The sequence below is a fragment of the Panthera tigris genome, chromosome D3 (genome assembly GCF_018350195.1).
Source record: "Panthera tigris isolate Pti1 chromosome D3, P.tigris_Pti1_mat1.1, whole genome shotgun sequence".
In the NCBI taxonomy this organism is placed as follows: domain Eukaryota; kingdom Metazoa; phylum Chordata; class Mammalia; order Carnivora; family Felidae; genus Panthera; species Panthera tigris.
The window spans coordinates 84,232,631-84,251,298 of record NC_056671.1 but is presented as its reverse complement, the minus strand read 5'-3'; positions in this window follow the sequence as shown (position 1 = coordinate 84,251,298).

Here is an 18,668-nt window from a genome sequence, read left to right as displayed (position 1 = left end):
CCCTTTCACGGGGAAGACACAGCTTCCCACTGCCTGCAGATGTGGAGAACCAGCTCTTGGCAATTTCTTCTTTGTTCCAACAGGATGTCAAACTGGTAGCACAAAGGTATCCAGTCATCATCTTCCGGAACACAGTTCTTTGGGGCAGACATACATATATCATTTTCAGAGTACTCAGCGGAATCATGGCGTCACAATCATGGATTTAAAGGCCAAAGAATTAAGATGACATTTCAGGAAGGTTCTGCCACGTCTGTCACGGAGACATTACTTTTCCTTTCCATCTTGCCTTTTAATACAGCTAGTAAAATTGAACCTTCAAGAGCTCATATCATTTTGCCTAAAAGTATTTCTTTTTAGGCTTATATTTCTTTTTCATATCGAACAGGAAAGGAATGAATATAAAATACTCTGTCCTTGAGGTTATTTGGAGCTGAACTTTTGACTTTTTCCCAGCATGAATCTGTGAATCTGGTTGAACACAAAAGGCTCATCCCTTGAGTGATGAAACCTTAGAAGTGAACCCCACACAGCCAACGGTCGCCCTGTAGCCCCTCAGCTGCCGGCGACTTCTCTCACGTCTCATATAATTATTCAGGGCCATCGACTCACCTCCTCCAAGTGCTGAGGCTGCCTCTTCTCTCTTCTCTCTCTGAGACTGTGTTTCTGACGAAGCCACATAGGTGAACGTGAGTTCACAGAATGTGGACGCCTGTCAGAGTTCCTTAGGAGCCCGGTTTCTCTAATTGGGTCGGCTCTCCATAACCTACAAAGAGAACGTTGCAATGAGGGGATACAGAATATATCTGTATTTCAGATTTCTTCACAGTGCTGGCTGAGAGCAACCATAAAGGTCATATATACGTCTGTAGATACCAGGGCACCGAAATAAAAATCACCGTCTCACATGTGTCATCTGTTCTGTGTTGCTGGTGTTTTTCTTAGCCCACTACCAATTAGAAAATTGTAATCATTTTAGTAATCATATCCCACTACCAATTAGAAAATTGTTGTTCAATGGGGCTCCTGGGTGGCTCAGTCGTTTAAGCGTCCGACCTCGGCTCAGGTCTTGATCTCACGGCTCGTGGGTTTCGAACCCCACATTGGGCTCTGTGCTGTCTGCTTAGAGCCTGGAGCCTGCTTTAGAATCTGTTCTCCCTCTCTCTGCCCTTCCCCTCTCACACTGTATCTCTCTCTCTCTCTCTCTTAAATATAAACACTAAAAAAAAAAAGAAAAAAGAAAAGAAAATTGTTGTTTGATTAGCTCAAGATATGAGATGAATAAGACCTATGTGCAGCTTGGTGATTATAACTAATAATACTGCATCGTGCACTTAAATTTTGCTGCGAGAATAAATCTTAAGTCTTCCCACATACCGTGTCTGCTCCCCTCAACCCATGGTAGCAATGTGATGTGATTAACCTGACGGTGGTAATCATTTCACAGTGTGGATGTACATTAAATCATCACGTTGTATACCTTAAAAAAATGCATGTTGTGCAACCTAAATAGGCCTGATTTTTATTTGTCAGTCATAGCTCAATAAAGCTGGGGAAAATAAATAAACTAGTTTTGAAATAGGAGTTACAGTTTGATAATTTCATCCACCATTTTTTATACGTAGATGATCTTACAATTTATCTCAAGAGCACTTTGGAATGAGACATTAGAGACAATCGTGCCTATCATCACTTACCCCCCACCCTTTTTTTTTTGAAAACTCAATTGTTTATATTTTTTTAATTTTTATTTTTAAAAATGTTTATTCACTTATTTTGTGAGCGAGAGAGAGCATGAGCAGAGGAAGGGCAGAGAGACAGAGAGAAAGAGAGAACCCCAAACAGGGAGAGCCCGATGTGGGGCTGGGACTCACAAACCATGAGATCATGACCTGAACCCCAATCCAGAGATGCTTAACTGACTGAGCTACCCAGGCTCTGCTCCCCTATTGCTTTCACTAGACTTTTAACAGCATGCTTGTTTCACAGAAAATGAAGACAGTCCTGCTAACTTAAAATTCCATGCCTCTTCACCAATATGAAGGAAAGGAGAGTAGTTTCAGAGCTTTTCAAATGTATTTATTATTATTATTATTATTATTATTATTAATGTATTCTTAACCCTGCAGCAGCTCTGTGGCTTGCTTAAGCAGTCTCTTCCCATCCCTTTTCTTCTTCCTTTCATAATAATTAGCAATTAATTATTTCTGAAAACACCAGAATGTATAAATTTATTTACTTTCATCCATAGCCACCACATTTTCCCTCCTCTTTGTGAGTTTCTTGCCACCTGTCATAAGCACATGAAGTGCAGAGGCCAAGTAGCTCTGCTTCTAACTACGCGAGTAAGAGCTGGGGCAAGTGTGTTGGAGAAACACAAGAGCAGGTTAGACAAGGACAGAACATGTGTGACCATAATGCATATGATCAAGTGTTCCTCTAGGCACGAAAGAAAAGAGCGCGTTTCTTAACGATAGGTAGTTAGTAAAGGAATACAATTTTCCTAGGATATAATGAACACGCCCACAGAATTATCTAGAAGGAGAATATTTTTCGCACGGCTCTTCAGCAGTTTTGACGAATCCTCTGTTGGTGGATGAACTAGATGGTTCTTAATAATTCCCTTGAGCAGCATGATTTCATAAACTTTTGCCCAGTTGACACATGAGAAGTAATGGTTGGGAGGTTTAGATTATGGTCTCAATATTTCCCAATTACCCTTATAAGAAAATATGTATATGTGTGTGTATATATGTGTATATATATACACACACATATACAAATATATATAACACACACACATGTATATACACATATACACATATATGTGTATATATATATTTTTTTCAATTTCTTCAGAGCTGTTTTTAAACTGTTCCATATTTAATAAAAAAGTATTTAACATTTAACTGCTTCTTTTCTGTACTAAATGATGAATTTTCCTGAGAATTTAAAAGATATTTATATACACCATGTAGCTTATAGCCATATTATTTAAACTCCTGAGAAGAATATCTAATAAATATATTGAATTGTCACAAAATAACTGAAGCCTTTTCAAGAGCCAGCTATATATATAAATCACAAACGCTGCTGAATTGGACAGTTGTTAAGGTTTTAAATATAAGGACTACAGAGTGTCAAATTCTTATGAAAATGGAATGATTTAAAAAGCTTCCGTTTACATACAGAAGTTATTTTCTTAGAATTTGAGTATCTAAAATATTATGATGATGATGATTATGTAACGAGCCCACATAGTTAAAAGCCTTCCTCAAGTGGCTTTTACATATTTTAGTGAGAGAATTCTTTCACATATTTTAGTGAGAGAATTTATTTTTAAAATGCCTTGATAATAAAATCAAATATGTGATTGTTATAAGTGAGATTGAAGTAGCTTGAGAAGTGATACATGCACCGTAGATTTGCATTGAAATAACCTCTCCCATGAGCACTGGGTGCTGTATGGAAACCAATTTGACAATAAATTTCATATTAAAAAATATATAAAAAATAAAATAGCCTCTCCCTTATTAGGACTTAACAGAGGAATAAAGAATGAGTTTCATTTTCTTAATGTTCAGAATTTATATGCTTATTGTAACTAGGCAAGCGTGATTATAATTTCATTCCAAATGAATTGTTCAGTTCTTTCACTGACCTCGTCACCATGTGCTTGAAAAAGTCTACAAATTTCTTGTTAAACAACTCCTTTGTTTGTGTTACTTTTCTGCCAACGTAGCCATGCAAGCCAATATTTAGACTGTTGGAATTTAATGACGAAATCAGAAGCTTTGCTATTGGCCACTTAACAGACAGGTCTAGAGATTTTGGTTGAGTTTCCTCTGTTTATGTGTTTCCTACACTTGGCAGCTAGGCATTTGAAGGTCCAAAGATGTGATATTAGTTTGAGCTGAAGCTTGTCCTCACTGTGACTGGTGCCTGTGCCCTTTCACTTGACTGGTCTGTACAGACGTACCTAAAGGCTGCAGTAAATCAATCAGACTCATTACTTTCAAGTAATGTGTTAGCCTTTTCACAGGTTTTCTGTCTGAAAATGTGATTTGAGCCTTTAAAAGTAAGCATTATCTTCAAAACTTGCACTGGCAAGGATATGAACTGAGAATCTGCTGGTTTCGCAAGTGTGTGTTAGAACATTACACGTGAAGTTTCCTTTATTGACATACTAAATAATACCTAGCTCACTTTCTAAAATAATAAAACATACAAGTTCAAAACCCTTTGACAGTGTGTGTATATTAATACCTAGTTAAAATTACTCTAAACTCAATTTATCTTTAACTTTATGTAACGTGATGTTAGATTTGAGTGAGAGACGCAAAAGCATCTCCATATATTATGCCAATGACTGAAGTTTCTATTACCTACAGTGAGAAATGTAAAAATTTGAATATTGTGAATCTTTAAGCTACTTGCATGTCCCCTATTCATCAATATATAAGAAACACTCTGTGAACCTGAGAAATCTAATTTTTAATCCACCACACAAAGGATCAACTTTGATATTTATGTGACATTGTGACAGTGATCAAGTCACAAAGTATTAAAATAATTGGGGGAAGCTTTACCTTTAATTCAACATAATGGCATTAAGGAAGGGGTGATTGGTGGTACATTTTAAATGAAACAAAGTAAGGCTAAGTGCTAGTGTCCATATTAAGTATATTCTAGGGCGGTAGAGCGAGCACCTAAATTGTTAATACCTACAATCTAAAATATTAAATGTCGGCACTAAGGGGCGAGAGTAAGAGGTGGCAATGTTGCTTGATTCTCTCCCAGTGATTTTTGAGAACATTTCACCAAATACTTTTTCTTCACTTCCTTGCCTTCCATTTGCTTAGAACATTTGCTCAAGAGTAGAGGCTCTCAAACTTGAACATGCATTAGAATCACCAGGAGAGATCAAAGAATCGCCTGGAGATGTTGTTCAAAACCGTATTGCTGGGACCCACACCCTGTTTCCAGTTTAGTAGGTGCAGAACCAGCTTAGTAGGTGCAGAATCTCTGTCAGTTCCTAGGTATTGTTGATGTTGCTGATCTAGGGACCACAATTTGTGAAAACACTGTTCTGGAGAAGAAAGAGAAACTCCACTGACCAAAAGCATAGCTGCTGTATGGTAGGTCCTTATGATTTTTTTTGAAGTTTTTATTTTTTAATGTTTTTAAATGTTTGTTTAGTTTTGAGACAGAGGGAGCATGAGTTGGGGGAGGGGCAGAGAGAGGGGGACAGAGGATCTGAAGTGGGCCCTGTGCAGACAGCAGTGAGCCCAATGTGGGGCTGGAACTATGAACCATGAGATCATGACCTGAGCGGAAGTGGGACACTTAACCTACTGAGCCACCCAGGCACTCCTTCAGTTTTTACTTATTTAAGTAATCTCCACACCCAGTGTGGGGCTCAAACTCACGACCCTAAGATCAAGAGTTGCATGCACCTCTGACTGAGCCAGCCAGATGCCCCACTTGTTACTTATTTTTATTAAGTAAATTAATGAGCCTGTGTTTTTAAGCTTGGGGCTCCCTTTATGATTGCTATTGGTAATATATTTTATTATAACTATTTTTACTAATGCTTCCTTAATAAAGGGAACTGATGAAACCCCTATTAGATGCATAATATTATATTAGTATGTTATATAAGTGTTACACAGAATGTAGGAAATAAAGAAAAAGAAAGAAAGAGAGAAACTAAGAAAGAAAAAAGAGACTCCTATAATCTAACAAGGAAAAACAACCATTGTATCATAATCAATTCTCTTTGACTTTTTTTTTTATATGTAGCTCCCTCCAGAACCCTTGAAAGGAAGTATTTAGTGATGTCACGGTAGTAACTCAAATCTCCGATGGTGGTAGTGTTCACACCATGGAGATTGGCAAACGCTCCTTCTGCTCTGAGACTCATTTTACCAGTCTACCATGAACTGTTATCATTGCTTTTGTTGCTCTGCTGTGTGTAAATTTGGTTTTATTACAATCCCTTCATTCCCTTGGGAAACATGAGGGAGACTGAGACAATTGGAGTTACTGACCCTTTACTGTAGTGGAAATTTTCCCTTCCCTTAACAGTTGAGATGTTATTATTGACCCATATTTATGTTCAAATCTACTGAGTCCTGCAGGTGGCTTATCAGACAGGGTACCTCACCAGTCTGACAGCTAATTCTGAAATTCAAAAGTAAACGTACCATAGTATACTCTAAACAATGATCCTGAGCCAAATATGCAAGGCTTTCAAAGCCCTTTGACGAATGAAAGCAATACACCCAAATTCAGGTGTAAGACAGGTGCACACCTGGAACTATGTCGCCTTCGGATCTTTCAGGCTATCTAGTCTTTTCCATAAAGACATAGATGATCTTATCCATAGTTTTAATCAAGGTGCTTACTTGCTTGATTCTGATTATTCTGCAAGCCGACGTTAGAATCACAGAAACCTATCCATAGGTGAAGTTGTTTACACTCAAAACAGATCCCAGGGTATCGATGTTAGGAAGAAAATCAGTACTACAATATTGCTTTGAGACTCAGGACTCGTGTGATACTGTGGCAGATTTCAACTTCAAGTGATTAAGAGAAAGAGAAAAAAAAAAGCTCTGCCTTAAACGTGGCTTCTTTCTTCTTCACTCATTTTAAAAACAAAACAAGAAAACTTTGATGTGGCAATTAGAGGTACAGACAGCTGTCCTTCCGTAGCAAATAGCGATAATAAGAAGGGAATCGTTTTTTCTCGAGCAAAAGCTCCAATTTCACACGAACCAAGAGCTGACTCACGAAGGTTTTTCCATATGCTGACAAATACTTTTGCAGAAATTCTCGAAAGGTCAGAAAGTCGACACTCCAAACCTCTTCCAGCAGGCCGGATATCCTATCAGGTAAGGAGATATTTTCAAGATGATTTATCACGGAAACAAGTCAGGAAATACTTGCTGCTGAAGTCCAGGTGTTCATGGAAGCAAAATCAAGTCCCTAATATTCTTGTGGACCACATTTCCCTCTGAATTTTAAGTGTAAAAACAGTGTTTTCCAGGCTATGTGATGTGTTGGGATGCTAGGAGCACTATATATCTTGGTTGCTATGAACAAACCTTAATTTTTAGACATTCCCACTTTCTAATTTACATGTGGTTGTCTCATATAGGATTGGTTCTGTCTTTCATTAATTACAGAGAACTGTGGGCTTCTGTATTTTCTGCTTCAGTTTACCTTGAAAAGGCTGCTATTAGTTTCCTTAAACCTTTTTGAAAAAAAACCTTTTTGAAAAAAAGCTAAAGACATTAAGAAAGACAGCTAAAAATCAATATTTATTTTATAGATGTTTTAACTTAAATCCTTTTATATGGTTAGATCTCTAAGAAATTGCATACTTGGCCCAATTAATTTATTCTTTCCTTTTCTCCTCTTACTTAAACAAATGACTCTTCTGAGTTTTAACTAATTCTCTACCGTGAAATGTTATTGAGTATCCAATCATAAAGTTCTACAGACATATTAGGTATTATCTAGATTTGGTTTATTGATGAAATTGTTTAGTATTTTATATGTCCTTATTAAAGTAATTATTAAACTGCACTTTGAATTAGTAAAAGGGAAAAATTGCCTTTATGAAGCTATGTAATTCTTTTTTATTTTGCCTTTGTTGCCAGGACTTTGGTGATAAATTTAGTGGTCACTAATAGTATTTATGTTAGCCAAATGTATTCAATTATTTGATTATTTGCTTTTCTCTCTTTCTCTCTCCCTCTCTCTCTCCACACACACATACACACACAAACCTGTATATATTCCTGAGATTATCTTGGTTATATTTTGTCCATATATAAGCTCTTTGTGCATATATGTATATGTATATGTATAATCATAAAACTTTTGTTTAAATTTTTATAGTGTATGTATCTTACTATAAGTTGCCTTAAGTTACTTTGGGAGCAGTACTAATATATTAATTATGAATATTAGCACCTTGCACTTATGATATTTTTATCACATACAACGGAAAGCATAAAGGTATAATGTACATGCATACTTGTATAACTTGGAAGGAACATTCTTTTTCTTCTGCTTGCTGTTTCGCCAAGCACTGGGTCCTTTATGTAAGGGACAAGTTGTATACCTTGCAATCCGAGTAAGGTCGTAATAGTCATAAAAGTTTGGTTAAGTTATGTGGGCTAGCCAATGATGGCCAAATCTTAGTAACTTTGATTTTACTTAAGAGATTCAAAAGCGATACTACTGAGAAAAAGGAGAGCTCGAAAAGGTGAGAGCACATCTGTCTCTAATGTTACGTGTTGGTTTTCCAGCAGCTGGGGTGGCACTTACAGTTAGGCAGCTAGGACTCCCTGTTTTCCTAATGAACATGAACACAGTCACTCAACACCAGCTTTGGACAAGACCGTTCTGTGGCTATGAGGAGCGACACGAAAAAGACATGCTCCTATCTTGACCTATATGAGTGACCATTGCTTCGTTGGCACATACTGCTTTAATTTCACTTCACGCCTTCCCCATACTGGAGAACATTATTAAGAGAAGGAGTGCCCTAGTTGTCTGAAAACATCCAATCCTGAGCAAACCCCAACTTCCACAAATCCTCCCCAAAAGCATCTGTCATGATTCCATATCCAAAACATGTCCTTCCTAACACACTTTTAAGAGCTGCCCCTGTGTTGTGTGGGAAGAGGTATAAAACACCAGCTACTATGGTGACAAAAGCAAGGTTCCTACAGAAGTAAGACCTCACTGCCACAGAGATGGCCATCAATTCAGTCACAGGGTAACATCTGTGACTTCCCATCTCTGTCAGTTCATCGTGTGCTTTGCCCACGGCCGGGTGGTGAGCCTTTGCGGAATTGAGTTGCATTCTTTATTTCTTGGCTTATTTTGTGTGGCTTGATTTCCTCAGAACTGGGTTCCTTCGATTGGTTGTTGTGATTAGCTGAACAGATTTATATTATTCTTGGTGAACTTGTTTTCTAACATTCTGACACCAGCTCCTAGGGTCTGCTTACAGGTTTAGTCTTGAGTACTGATTGTGAAGGGGACGTGAAGTCTGTAATGACAAGACGGGCCTAGGCCAATTAATTCTTTACTCAAGACCGATCCAGGACTGATGACTTCAAAAGATCTAGCCATGTCTTAAAAAAAACACTTCGCCTTATATCATCATTTTAAAACTACATGAGGGCTTTTATTATTAGAAATGCCTTTCAGATTTTTCATACTCTTCAAGCTAAAAGAAGCATAATCATATTTAAGGAAAAAGAATGAATCTGTCTGTGCAAATCTATTCGTGTCCATCATTCTGGATTTCCAAAATCTTTCCTTTTTTTTTTTTTTTTGTTTGTTTTATTACACCCAGTTTCCAAGACATTTCCTCCTCGTCTAAAATATAGGGCAGTGATAGCAGGATGTGTGAACGTTTCAGGTAATTTAGTTCCATGGTGTTCACCAAGCTTAGTGATCCCCTGTGCTGAACGGACCATTCAGTTGACAACAAACACCTGACACTTGTCAGATAATTCCTTTACCTCCTCTGAAATACTGTTGCTTTCCTCCCACGAATCATTACCTATCACTTCAACACTGAACTCAGCATCTCGTTCCCTCCCCCCTGAGGGAACCCCATGGTCGCTTCCCTGTGAGAGAGAAGGCTTCATCCCTTCATACTCCTTAGATAATTGACTGGAGTTGTTCAACTGGGCAGCCGTTCAGTAAGTATTCAAATATTTGAATTTGACCAGCTTTGGGACATAGCTCAGCATTATGGGGGGAGGTAGGTGCAAAGGGTTAGGTGAATGATTTTCATGGAATATCACGAAAACTAGGTCAGGTAGTAAAGGAAGTGAGAACCCGAAGGGAGTGAGAATTAGAGAAATGAAGTTTGTGTTAGTGAATTGGGAGTCCTAAAGTTGGATAATTACTAGAGTTAGCAGAGCAAACTAAATAAACTGGAAAGAAAGCAGGTAGAATTTGGAGAAAGATGGGGCATCTGGGTGGCTCAGTTAGTTGAACATTTGACTCTTGGTGTCAGCTCAGGCTTTGATCTCAGGGTTTTGAGTTCAAGCCCCACAGTGGGTTCTGCACTGGGCATGAAGCCAACTTAAAAGAAAAGAAGAGAAAAGAAAAGAAAACAAAAGAAAACAAAAGAAAAAAGAAAGAAAAAGATAAGAAAGAAAAAGAAAGAAAGCAAGAAAGCTACAGAGATGTGGAAATTGAGGTTTTAGGAGAAGCAGTGACTTCATGGGTCCAGTCAGCCTTCTATATGAGAACAAAGGTGAACTCATGAGACTGAGAATGTAGAACAGTTTGGGTATGACTTGAGGAAAATACAGGGCATGAGCTTGAGAGAGAAGGGGAGGGAGACGGTTCCTTCTTAGGCTGCCCCTAAGAGAGCTGAGCTTAATGTTCTCACCTCACACGCGCGCGCACACACACACACACACACAAAGGTTGTAACCTTGTGAAGTAATGGCTATGTTAATGAGTTAGATTCTGGTAATCATTTCCCAATATGTAGGTATATCAAATAATAACGCTGTATACCTTAAGTATATACAGTTTTCTATTTGTCAAATATACCTCAATAAAGCTGCAAAAAAGAAAAAAAGAAACAAAAATCTACCTTACATTAATGTAGGTCTATCGAGCCTAGTGTAATGCTTTATACATATGGTATAATAGAAACGGCACATTTTAAAAGAGATCTCCCGAGGCTATAAATGCTCACAGCAACATAAACTGAAAATCTAAGTACTTGGTATTGAAGGAAAAGCTTATAACGTTAGTTATCGTATGTTAGATTACATTCGGAAGAGATCTGAAACTAGGGAGACTTTTAGTGTAAAACCAACCCCTCCAACCAATAGAGTTCAAATGCTGACTTAAGTTAATTTGAAAGATATAGTTTCGTTAAAATTATTTACTCCTATAGATTTTAGAAAACATTATGTTAAAATATTCATTTTAAACCTTATTTTTTAAGAATATAAAAGTTGGGGATGCCTGGGTGGCTCAGTCGGTTGACCATCCAACTCTTGATTTCAGTTCAGGTCATGATCCCAGGGCTGTGAGATCAAGCCCCGCATCGGGTTCTGTGCTGAGCATGGAGCTTGCTTGGGATTCTGTCTGTCTCTCTGTCTCTCTGTCCCTCCCCCCTGCTCGCTCACTCTATCTAAAAAAAAAAATAATAATAATTAATTTAAAAATGAAAAATAAATTAAAAAATAAAGAATATAAGAGTTAGCAGCTTACATGGAACAATTCATTATCTGAACTTGCCAATATCAGTATTTATTTTGATACTTTATGCTAGCTTGTATATTTCAACATAAATCTTGTTTTCACTGTGTGTAAGGATAAATTATATATAAATACTGAGCAAGTTAAGAGAAATACGCATTGAGACAGATCACCTTGCTTTTTCCAAAATCACACAGAGCGCTACTTACTGTTTATAGATTTTCTCAATCATTTCCTCTCACCCTTAATAATGCAGATACTTTTTACAAGTTCTAGAATCATGTATATAAAGTATTAGCTAATGTAACCCCAAACGCTTATTTCACAATTAATAAAATGCGAAAAGCAATATAACAAGAGGAATATAAAGAGTAAATGAGATACTTTATGCAAAGCACTTAATAAATATTCAATACATGCCAATCACTATAATCGTTATTATATATATTAACTATTATTACATAGAATCTGAAGGAAGAGAGATTACTAGAGTAGAAAGTGAAGTTTTAAGTTTTCAAACTTAGCATTTCTAGCTGAAGTAGAGAATTTGTAGAATCCCTTGAGATAAATTGCAAAGATTGAAAAAACTATCTTTTGATGGACCATCACTTGAAATTCCAATGTTGGTGCAGACAAGCTGGATAATAGAGTCACTTTCCAAATGTCTCTTAAAATTCTTATGATTCATAGAAAGAAAAAAAATAGCAGAATGTCCGGTTGCCTTTAAGTAAATTGACACAGATTTTTAAGGGTCTAGGGAAAAAAATCTTAAAATCTACTCTTTCCAATCTTGGTCAAAGGTGGGTAACTGTAATGGAGATAACAAAGACTTTTCATTTGAGATTGTTCCTACTTGGAATTTCACTCAGATGTGCAGTTGGACAAATCTTTCTCACATTCAGTTTTTCTTTTGTAAAATTAAGACAATAATTTAAGACTACCTTGAAGAGTCAGTGTACAGATTCAACAAGATACTTAGGAAAATGCTATCTGAGTGTCCCATACATGCATCCTTTCTTTCTGTAGAAAACCCTAAGTGCAATTTTTACCCCATCAGGTCTGTTGTAGCACCTAATGGTTTTTTTCTTTTATTCTTATTGTTATGTTCTAAAGTTTAGAAATGAATGTGTTTGTGGTGACATCACGATGTTTTCCATTTTTAATAGGTCTCATTTTTCAATGGCAACAATGTCTCGTCTAAGTATAAATGTTTATGCGAAGCAATTGCATCACTGTATGTAGTTTGCACAAATTATTCATTGTTTGGGTACACAGTTCTACACTGCCCTAGGTTCTTCAGGATTTGGAGTGTTGATGATACGAAATCCAGCTGTTTTTAATAATGAAATGTGATTATATGCTTACTATGCACACTAATATAAGGTTACTTCATTACTAGGAAAATACAATCCTGTTCTCCTATTTCATTTTCCATTTATATGATTTAATATTCTTTGAATACAAAATCTTTTCATCTTTTATCTGAACCTTTAAAAATACTTCAAAATATGTCAAACCAAATCGGAATACGAGTTTGTATAACTTGAATTGGGAAATTAGATACGCAGAAGAAACTATTTCTCCAGACATTTACATTTTCTAACAATTTTTAGGAATTCTGAGTTAGATTTGTAAATAGACAAAACTCCCATAGCAGATTCAAGTGTTGCCCCATAATTAGGGCTAACTGTGAGCTAAGATTCTTTCTACTTTTAGGGAAATGCTATTTTGTTTCAATATACTCTTTTCTTTGTTATTTCTTTATTAGTCTACATATTTAATCTAAAACTTATTTACGGTCTTCTAAATTACGAAAAGTAACAACATCTTCTGAGTGCACGTGCAATAACTTGCTTTTTTGAATTATGTGTCTGGCACTGGATGTGTGAGTAGTCAATGCACAGAGAATAATTGGACACACTTCTACTAGAAGGATTAAACACAGGGATCCTTTAATCAACATTCCATTTTGATTTACTGTGAATAACCAAATCAATCAGTACCTTGTGACAGTGACACTGGCCCATAAATACTTGATGTTAATGGCCATATTCCAGAATATTTCCCTTGGGCTGGAGATAGGCAGGCTGACTGAAATCACAAACTTATACCAAATAAGCTCATATGCTCATAATTTACAGAATAGAACATTGAGAAAGTATGCCCCTAAATACATTTCTCCTTTTCTTTTATGAAAAGCTTCACTTATATAGGTCCTTTATTTAAAGATTTCAGAGATGTTATAAATAAACAAACAAAGTAATTGTGGAAATCAGCAAATACCTACTCTAATGTAGGGTACTTTAAACTTTATTATTATTATTTTCTTAACGTGTATTTATTTTTGACAGAGAGAGGCAGAAAGAGTGTGAGTGGGTGAGGGGCAGACACAGAATCCGAAGCAGGCTCCAGGTTCTGAGCTGTCAGCACAGAGCCTGACACGGGGCTTGAACCCACGAACTGTGAGATCATGACCTGAGCCGGATTCAGACACTGAACCGACTGAGCCACCTGGGTGCCCTGGTACTTAAAACTTTATACTTTAAATATGTGAAGTCTATTTTCCCTTGAAACCAGCTGTCCCTCCATTTTCGGGTTGTGTTTCTCTCTGAGCTTCAACTACTCTCTCCATTATTGTCCTGAAGCGATTTTTGCTGCAGACCCTAAATCCTAGCCTTGGTAAATCTATTGGACATTCAGCCCTGAATTGTAGCATCGCTTTTGGAGTCTTACAAAGGGTCCTACGTGCTTCCATAAACCCAAAACCAAAGTTTTAAAGGACATGCAAACACTTCTCTCATTTGAAAACCAACACACTGACATAAGAAAAGCTATTACCCCAAATGTCTATCCTCATCACGATATTCGTCAGCCTTATCTCCTCTCAATGAAAGACAACTGCGTCAGAATGCATCTAAGATTTATGTGTCGCATCTTTGCAAAATCATACATAATCTTTGCTTTGTTATATAGTGTATTTGAACAGGAGAAGCGTTTGGGTGAGAAAAATGATAAATTACTTGATTTGTGAAGTCTTCTTTCTTGGCATAAACATCAAACTATATTCCATAAAAAATATCATTCCTCGTGTTGCTGAGCAACCTTTGCTTTCTTCAATTTCCAGTACATGGTTTGGAAGTTTCCACAAATTAGTATGTTTTCGCATTTGCAAGTGGTAGCTGAACTATATTTTGCTATAACGAATAATTCATATTACAAGCTATATATATATATATATATATGCATTTAACTTAATACATGTATTTAGATACTGTTTGAAGGGAAACAGAAAATCCAAATTTATATGATGTGTTTGTATGATGACATGAAATCATTTTATATTTCCTTTTCTTTTTTCTTTCTTTGTTCCTTTCTTTCCTTCCTTCTTTTCTTTCTTTCTTTCTTTCTTTCTTTCTTTCTTTCTTTCTTTCTATGAAAGAGAGAGAGAGAGATCACTAGTGGGGGAGGGACAGAGAGAGGGTGAGAGAGAATCTTAAGTGGGCCCTACATTCAGCATGGAGCCTGACACCTCTGGGCTCAATCTTAGAGCTGTGAGATCATGACCTGAGCCAAAATCAAGAGTCAAATGCTTAACCAACTGGGCCACCCAGGTGCCCCAATTTTATAATACTTTCTTTTTTTTTTTTAATATATGAAATTTATTGTCAAATTGGTTTCCATACAACACCCAGTGCTCATCCCAAAAGGTGCCCTCCTCAATACCCATCACCCACCCTCCCCTCCCTCCCACCCCCCATCAACCCTCAGTTTGTTCTCAGTTTTTAACAGTCTCTTATGCTTTGGCTCTCTCCCACTCTAACCTCTTTTTTTTTTTTTTCCTTCCCCTCCCCCATGGGTTTCTGTTAAGTTTCTCAGGATCCACATAAGAGTGAAACCATATGGTATCTGTCTTTCTCTGTATGGCTTATTTCACTTAGCATCACACTCTCCAGTTCCATCCACGTTGCTACAAAAGGCCATATTTCATTCTTTCTCATTGCCATGTAGTATTCCATATAATACTTTCTTAATGAATGTTTTTCTATGTGATCAGTTACAACAGTTTAATGCAATATGTAAATCAATTATTTACTTCTACATCAATGTGTTTTAAGAATTTTATAGATGGATGCTTAATAATTACTAAACAAAAGTTTTTCCAACATTTAAATTAACCTAAACTTGAGACTGACAAAGACTCAAGAAACATTGGCTAATAAGGAATTACTCTCAATAGAATATGAATTATGCAAAAACCTTTATGAGAGCCTAATTATTGCTTTTGCCTAATTGAAAGCAGTAAAATATTTTTACATACAGAGTTTGTCACAAGTGATGAACCTACAGGGACACATTATTACCACCCAAACTCCATGGTTTACATTATGGTTCATTCTTGATGATGTACATTCTGTAGGTTTGGAAAAAAAATGTATAAAGACATATATCTCTCATTATCCTATTATCCTATTATGATAGGGAAAGATAGGATTCAGGAGGCAGAGAAGGAAATATTAGAACCTGAGGTTCTTGGGTAGGGAAAAACACATATTTTGGAACAATGCTGGGAATGTCTGACCACAGCACCCTCAGGCATAAGGTTCCTCTTAAGAATGTAACAGATCCCACCTACTCTCTCTCAGGTTCCCCTCAGGAATTTGATAAAAGGCGTGACTCAATATGTCCAGAGACCATCCCTCATACAATGGAAATGAGCCAGTCAGGAATAGACAACCTAACACCTCGAGCTATTCAGCCAAAAAAGGGTAGGACCTGAGAAGGAACAAAGGGGAAGGGAAATGGGATGGGGCGGGGAGGGGGGTGCGACCAGAACCTTATAAAATGAGGACCCTTGACTACAGTTATGGGCATTCCTTCCAAATGTCCCCTCTCTTTAATGAGAGCTTTCCTACTACTCTTCCTTTCTGATCTATTACTCTCATAAACTGTTGTCTGCTGCTCATTTTGTGTCCACCTCTTTATTCTTCAAAGCAGTGAGACAATGAACCCCTGGTATCGAGGCAAAAAAATCCCGCAACCCTGTCCCACAAAATACTCCCCTTGACTCGGTCCCGAGAGGTTTTTCTTATTTCCCCTAAATAATCTCATCTTACCCACAACCTCAATGCGACATACATGGCCATGAAGTCCAAACATATCTCCAGTTCCTACCTCTTCACTAAACCCAGACTTTATATATTAAACGATCCTTTTGACATATCCAGTTACATACTCGAAATGTCTCTTCAAACCCACGTGTAAAGCAAACACTAAATTCATGATGTCCTCCCACAATCTCCTTTCCCGTTGTTTCCCGTCTCTGAATGTAAGCAGCATTGTCTGTGACCATCACACACCTGGCACCACGCTTGATGCCCTGCTTTTATTTTTCCCAGTAGTAAAAACATTATCAACAGCTGGTCTCACCTCTTCAGTATCTCCGGAGGCGATCTTTTCTCCCCCTGGATTTTAACCCTCCCAAGGTCACACTACCTTCTCCTCTTAACTGAAGTTTCTACATACTTTCTTGTTCTGCGCTCATCTTTCTCTCTGGGGTGGCCGACTGGTACCTAATAAATACAAATATGATATACTGTTCTCTCTCGTAGAACTGTTTGGTGGCTTTTCATGACCCTTCGAGTCAAAATCAAAATCTTCGACATGGTTCCCTTGGACCTGAAATTTTAGTCACTGCCTTTCCTTCCAGCTTCATCTGGTACCAAACATCCTCTCTTCTCTACACAACAGCTACATTTGCGTTCTTTCAGTTCTTTGACAGAAAGGTGTCACAACACACTGCTCTCACTGCCTCAAGATTTTTTGTTTTGTTTTGCTCCTTCCTTGCAGAGGAAACACCCATTCTTTAGATCTCAATATAACTTCCTCAGGGCAGCCTCTTGTGAACTCCTAAGCTAGTTGTACTTTTCTGTTGTCTTCTCACTGACGGCTCTACACGTTTTCTTAATGACAAAAATCACAAGGCTCCATTTAAACAATTACATATTCTATCTGTATAGATGGACAGAACATATTTTTGCACTTAGTTTGGTATATAAGCTATCTAATTAGCTAATTAATTGTTTCACAAATCGGTTTTTTGCTCTGTCAGTACTCAATTCTGGCCACAGTATTTCAAAAATATTTCCAAACCACTCAGTTAAATTTCATAACCTAGGAAACACCAAGATTCCAAAATTCTGGTTATTCTACACGTTGCGATTTTTTTTAATGTTTGTTGAGTTTTGAGAGAAAGAGAGACAGAGTGGGAGCGGGGGAGAAGCAGAGAGAGAGGGAGACACAGAATCCTAAACAGAGCTCCAGGCTCCAAGCTGTCAGCACAGAGCCCGATGCGGGGCTCAAACTCACCAACCATGAGATCATGACCTGAGCCAAAGTCGGATGCTTAACCAACTGAGCCACCCAGGCACCCTAAGACTTTGAGATTTTTTTTTTGGAAAACCAATTTCATTAAGGCAACTGTTTCCTGTGATTTTATAATTAGAGTTTTCCGGTAAGCTTAATGTTGATAGTCTTGAATTACATGTGGTGCCGGTTGATTTAAGGCACAGCTTCAAAGGAGGTGCTGTATCCAGAAATAAGATGCTTCTCAGATTTTATTTGCTGAGCACAGAGTTTGCATAGTACTGTCTTTTGACACTCTTATCAACATTCTTAGTCTTTATTGTTTTGCTCATCTCTTTGTAGGTACAACTGAAGACGCGTAAAATACGAGCGAGTATGTTGTTAGTAAAGTCAATGTTCACTAGTTTCTCATTATTTACTTCCTGTCCTCCAGCCTGTAAGCTCTATTGATCCTTACCCATAGTTGGCATCTACTCTCATAACCTTTAAGACACCAAAAGTGGAGACGCTCAAAATCTATATTGAATTTCAATTCCTTCCAAAAGGTTTTCTAAAGAGAACAGCATGAAGTAGTGTTTCTATCTCCAGGACTGATAATTGGTTTCTAGCCCAGTTATTGGCAACTCCATGATCCTAAGTCATTCAACAATTCTGTTCTCTAATTTCCTCGTGTACAAAATATGAAATTTAATTAATCGGTTTCTTGGATATCTCCCATTTCAAAAAGTCATGACTAGAGTCAAGCTAGAAGTCATTGCACTGATATTTTATTGCATGTGTTAAAATTATTATATGATATTCAAAAAATAAATCTAAAACTATAACATGAATATTTAACTTAGATATGCCTACATTTAAGTATGCACGTATATAATGAATAATGTATGTAAGTGTAATGTAATTATTCCCATTCTTATCAAGTGGAAAAGGAAGAGAGAGCTAGATATATCAGATTATTTCATCTGTAAATAATACTAATGGCAAAAATCATTTGAGTCATTTTATTTAAATGATTTAACTGTGACATTCCATTTAAAATTGAATTTTAC